Source organism: Nicotiana tomentosiformis, chromosome 12 (assembly GCF_000390325.3).
Source record: "Nicotiana tomentosiformis chromosome 12, ASM39032v3, whole genome shotgun sequence".
NCBI classification, from domain to species: Eukaryota; Viridiplantae; Streptophyta; class Magnoliopsida; order Solanales; family Solanaceae; genus Nicotiana; species Nicotiana tomentosiformis.
This window is the reverse complement of record NC_090823.1, coordinates 34,561,905-34,567,904: the sequence shown is the minus strand read 5'-3', so window position 1 is coordinate 34,567,904 and position 6,000 is coordinate 34,561,905. Positions and strand designations below refer to the sequence as shown.

The 6,000-nt window shown below is 38.7% G+C and overlaps 1 non-coding gene across 1 annotated transcript; it reads left to right on the top strand.

Annotated features, from left to right (window-relative positions):
- Nucleotides 1-5,446: 5,446 nt before the first annotated feature.
- Nucleotides 5,447-5,553, top strand: LOC117281342 (small nucleolar RNA R71). Its single transcript, XR_004511956.1, has one exon. It is a non-coding gene; the product is annotated as a small nucleolar RNA R71 (small nucleolar RNA).
- The last annotated feature ends 447 nt before the right edge of the window (nt 5,554-6,000 follow it).

Below are 6,000 nucleotides of genomic sequence, written 5' to 3'. Positions count from 1 at the left end.
ATAAAGGCGGATAGTATGGGTCGTTTGGCTCTTATTTCAACAGAGGAGAAGCCATTAGCTTTGGATATTCAGTCCTTGGCCAATAGACTTGTAAGATTGGATATTTCAGAGCCTAGTCGAGTTCTTGCATGTGTTGTTGCCCAGTCTTCACTATTTGAGCAGATCAAGGCTCGCCAGTTTGATGACCCATACTTATTGGTTCTTCGAGAAACAGTACTACGAGGTGGTGCAAAGGAAGTTACTATTGTCAAGGATGGTGTTCTGCAACTCCAGGAACGTCTATGTGTTCCTAATATGGACGGACTGAGGAAAAGATCCTAGAGGAGGCACACAGTGCTAGGTATTCTACTCATCCGTGTGCCACAAAAATGTATTGTGACTTGAGGCAACATTATTGGTGGAAGCGAATGAATAAGGACATAGTTGAGTATGTAGCTAGGTGTCTAAATTGCCAGCAAGTTAAATATGAGCACTAGAGGCCAGGTGGCCTACTTCAGCAGATAACTATACCTGAGTGGAAATGGGAACGCATTACTAAGGACTTTGTAGTTGGATTGTCGTGCAGTTTGGGTCATTGTCGACAGGTTGACCAAGTCGACACATTTCATTTTGGTTGTGACTATGTATACTTCAGAGAGGTTGGGCCAGATCTATATTTAGGAGATAGTTCGGTTGCATGGTGTACCAATTTCCATCATATCAGATAGAGACCTTCAGTTTACTTCACATTTTTGGAGAGCAGTACAGAGTGAGATGGGGACCCGTGTAGAGCTCAGCAAAGCCTTTCATCCACAGACCGACGGTCAGTCTGAAAAAAATTTCAGATTTTAAAGGATATGATCAGGACATGTGTGATTGACTTTGGAGGTCAGTGGGATCGTTTCTTGCCTTTTGCCGAGTTTGCTTATAACAATAGTTACCAATCCATCATCTAGATGGCTCCATTTGAGGCTTTATATGGTTGGCGATGTCGTTCTCCCATCGGATGGTTTGATCCCGGTGAGGCTAATTTATATGGTACTAATTTGGTGAAGGATGCCTTGGAAAATGTAAAGTTGATTCTGGATCGACTTCGTATAGCACAGTCCAGACAAAACAGTTACACGGATCAGAAAGTGTGTGATTTATCATTTATGGTGGGTGAAAATGTTCTCTTGAATGTTTCGCCGATGAAGGGAATCATGAGATTCGGGAAGAAGGAAAGTTGAGCCCAAGGTATATAGGCCCATTTGAGGTGTTGAGACGAGTTGGGGAGGTTGCTTACGAGCTTGCTTTTCCTCACAGTCTTTCGGGGGTTCATCCGGTTTTCCATGTATCTATGCTCCGGAAGTATCATGCTGACCTGTCACATGTGTTAGACTTCAACACAGTTCAGCTGGATAAGAGCTTAGGTTATGAAGAGGAGCAAGTTTCCATTGTTGGTAGACAAGTTCGCCAGTTGAGGTCCAAGAAGATTTATGCGGTAAAAGTCCAGTCAAGGAAATGACTTGGGAGGCAAAGGAAGACACGCAAAGCATATATCCACACTTATTCAGCACTGCATGTATAATTCTAAACTCGTTCGAAGACGAACGTTTGTTTAAGAGGTGGAGAATGTAACGACCCAACTAGTCGTCTTGACTTTTACAACCTCGTTCCCCTAAAAAAGGCTCCCGTATATTCTTTTACTAATTTATGACTTGTGGGGATGGTTGGTTCGGGATTTAGAAGTATTCGGGTTGCAATCGGAACACTTAGTTCCTTAGTTTGGCTTTAAAAGGTCAAGTTTGACTTCGGTCAATATTTTTAGAAAATTACCCCGGAATCGGGATTTGGCTGTACCAATAGGTTTACATGATGATTTTGGACTTGGGCATATGTTCGAATCGGGTGTTGGACAACCCGGGAGCGTTTCAGCGCTTAATAGTGAAAACTAGCTATTTGAAGGTTTTAAGGTTCTTTAAATTTGGTTTGGAGCAGATTTTGGTGATATTGAGGTCCGAATGGAATTTCGAGACAGGAAATAGTTCTGTAATGTTATTTGAAACTTGCACGCAAAACTTGGCGTCATTATGAGTAGTTTAAGTACGTTTCGGCGCATTGGGAGTAAATTAAAGAACTTGAAGTTCATATTTTGATTCAATTGGTTTGGGGTGTGATTCGTAGTTAATGTTGTTTCGTGCATTCTAAGAGCTCGAGCAAGTCCGTTTTATGATTTAAAACATGTTGATATGTTTGGACGGGGCCTCTGGGGGCCCCGATGCCATTCGAACGATGCGCGGATTGAGTTTGAAACTCAAAAGGGGCTGGTTGCATCGATTCTGGTGTAACCGCACCTGCGAGCCCGCAGGTGCGAGCCACGAGCCATATAAGAGGCCAATAATGGAGCTGCCTAGAATCGTAGAAGCGGGAAAAGGAATGCACCTGCGAAGGCGCAGGTGCGGAGGAGGGCGCAGGTGCTGCGCATGATCGCATAAGCGGTTTCCCAGGTGCGAGCCGCTGACCGCAAAAGTGAACGAGGCCGGCTAAGGGGGAAGCCACATTTGCGAGGTCTTTTCCACAGATGCAGAGCTGCAGAAGCCGGTTGCGAGCCGCTGAAGCGAAAGGGTTGTTTGGCAAAACGTTTAAAGGAACGGAAAAACAGCCATTTTAGCCAATTTTTCTCCATTCTTGGGCGATTTTGGAGATTTTTGAGAGGGGATTTTAACTAGCAACTTGAAGGTAAGTTTATTCTACACTCTTTGAGTATATTATAACCTGTAAATCATGAAAATCAAGCGTTTAGATAAAAAACCTAGATTTTTATAAAAATGAGATTTTAACAACAAAAATAGATATGGAATTGGATGAAAATTATATATTTGAGTTCTTGAGATTATGGGTAATGTTTTTCTGCAAATATTTTCGGAATCCGGGCAAGTAGGCTCGGGGTGAATTTTAAAAAATTTACCATTTTGAGTTGGGTAATTAATTTAATAATCTAATTTTGAATTATTGAGCATGTATTAAGTTTTTTTATATAACATTTGGATAGTTTCGGATTTTTCGGCATCGAATTGATACTTTAACGCGACGTTTTGATACGGAGGTAGGCTTTGAGATAAGGTAAGTCTCTTGTCTAACCTTGTAAGAGGAAATTTAACCCATAGGTGATTTAAATTAACAATTGTTGCTAATTGTGGAGGCTATGTACGTACAAAGTAACGAGAGTCCCTGCGTAGCTACTAATTATGCTATGTTCAGGTAGTTTAGGACTCAAATAATGAATTACTTGTGATAATTGCATCCTTTATTTATCAAACATACTGGTAGTATATTGAAAATTGTTAGAGGAAATAGTAAATGACCGAAATTTCATATATTTGGATTTTGTGTAAATTACTTGACTATTAATAGAAATTGTATGTCCGTATGTGATAGCCTTATAATAACTTCTCATTCCAGAGGTTCATAACAAAATGTCCTCCTTTCTTGTGGAGTGGGACGAACGCCTCGGCATTATAGATGCATCTACGAATCGTGCCGCACGTCCCTCGGGAGTGTACATGACACTCTGGACTGAGCCGAACGACCTCGGCAGAAATCATGCCTAATAATAATAATAATTACACTATATCATAGCATTCTATTGCAACTTGTAAAGCTAATCGATTAATTGAAAGTTATTGCATTTGAAAGAATTACTTATTTCCGCTTGTTAAGAGAATTTATTATGATTCATATAAATCATGTTTATTTAAATATTTCTATTTTAATATTATTGACCCTTAGTGAGTGTCAAAGTCAACCTCTCGCCACTACTTTTTCGAGATTAGACTTTATAATTACTGGGTACACGTTGTTTACGTACTCATACTATACTTGTTGTACTTTTTATGCAGGACCAGAGACAGGTGCAGTAGGTGGTTCTATCGGCACATACCCACGTTATCCCGAGACCTAGTGGTGAGCTGTTTCTCCTGGCAGTTTCGCCACACCCAATGTCTCCCTTTTTTATTTGTTTCCTGCCTATTTGTGTTTAGACTGTATTTTGTATATCTTTTATATAATCTACTAGATGCTTATATACTTGTGACACCAGGTCTTTGCACACACACTAGTAGAATTGTGAATTTAAGTATTTTCTTCGTTTTCCTTTGATGAGATCTTTCATATTCTCTTAATTCTTGCAAGTAAGAAGGGTTTAATTACTTGGATAAATTTTTAAAGGAATTTATATATGTTTAATTTATTAGTTGGCTTGCCTAGCTGTGAGGTTGGGCGCCATCACGACTTATAGGTGAAATTGTGTGTAATTGCTCGTGTATATTCTGGTAATTAGCATTGTTTAGAGTTCTAAATTTGTTTAAGTAGTTGAACGTTTCTATAATCAAAAGGTTTTAGCAATCGTTGTTAGTTAATGAATGAAGTATGTTATTTCAATTTATCCCCTCTACGTTATTTGTGTATTATTTCTCTCAATCGATTATTTCATCATATTTTACCTAGAATAACTAATCACTTATTTAGACCTTTATTCCCTGAATTTAATAATGTATTTACCTGCATGCTCACTTAGAGCAATTATTTATAATTTGATAAATTCCACATAGTTTGGAATTCAACGGGGAACCACAGTTGTGGACCTCGAAGAGTGCCTAATACCTACTTTTTGAAGTAATTTGAGCAGTTATTCGATCTTTGATAACACTGACTAGTTAAAATAGAGTTATTTACAGATAGGTGTCACTACAGCTAGAAATCATGTCTTTGGATCCCACTTAACTATCTTGCCTATAGGATCTTATTCTAAGTAATAACTAAACAAATTGTGCTACCATGTCCTCAAATTGTGTTTCTAATACTTCACGTCTAGAAATTATGACTATAGGATCTAAAAATAAAAACGCATATCACATAACAGTTGTACCACCTAAAACAATCTAAAGTCTTATACATTTAGATATCCTGCATATAGGATTCAATAATGATATCTGCTTTGTTAGATTATCCATGTGTAACCGGATTAGTTCACAACTGGCCATCTACATTTTTTATTAGGAGGAGACTCTTCTCTTTTAATACAATTTTAAAAGAGTTTGTCACACATCAAAACCTGCTTTGGCGAGAAAACGTGGTGCGACATTTCTCTCTACAAACTTCATAAAATACCTGCACTTGTTGCACTAGTTGAGCTTGTTGCTTATTGAGAACGATGGATATTTTATTGAATTTGTTGGTCAATGTAGCAACATGTGCTGATAATGCAGAAACAACATCTAACTCAAGGACCCCCACGATTTTGTGGACTGTATGTCTGCCTATTTCTCCCTACCAATCAGTATTACTCCTAGAGAATTTGTTCAACAATGCATAAATTTCATCAAAATATTTCTCCAATACCTAGCCACCGGCTGCAGTATTTACCATGATCTTAGTCTCAGGGTGTATCCCTTCTATGAATATATGACCCAACACCTCATTAGTTTGATTATGATGAGGATAATCTCGAAGCAGTCCCTTGAACCTCTCCCAAGGAGAATATAAGGACTCGCCCTCCTTCTGTTTAAAAAATACTATCTCACTTCTAATTTTTACAGTTTTACCTGAAGGGAAGAACCATGCTAAGAATTTGTGAGCCAAATAATTCCATGATGTTATAGAATTAGTTAGTTCCGCCTTCAACCATCTCGCTAGCCTAATTGAGAGAAAGGAAATAGTGTGGGATTCATATAGTCCGATGTGACTCAATGTGTGATATAAGTATCATTGATCTCCAAGAAGTTTAGAATGTGTTATTGCGGATCCTCATGTGGTAGACCCATGAATTTTTCATTTGCATGTAACAATAGAATCATGCTCTGTATAAGCTTAAAGTGCCCGGTGATTCTGGACTTCTAATACTAGAGGTGGCATTAGCAATGATAGGCATCACCACCTCCTGTACCGCAAATGATTGCCCGTCTGCCATCTCCATAGGTATTTGAACAAGTACCTGAAGATTATTTGTTTCTCTTTCTTCTCTCAACCTTCAATGAAATG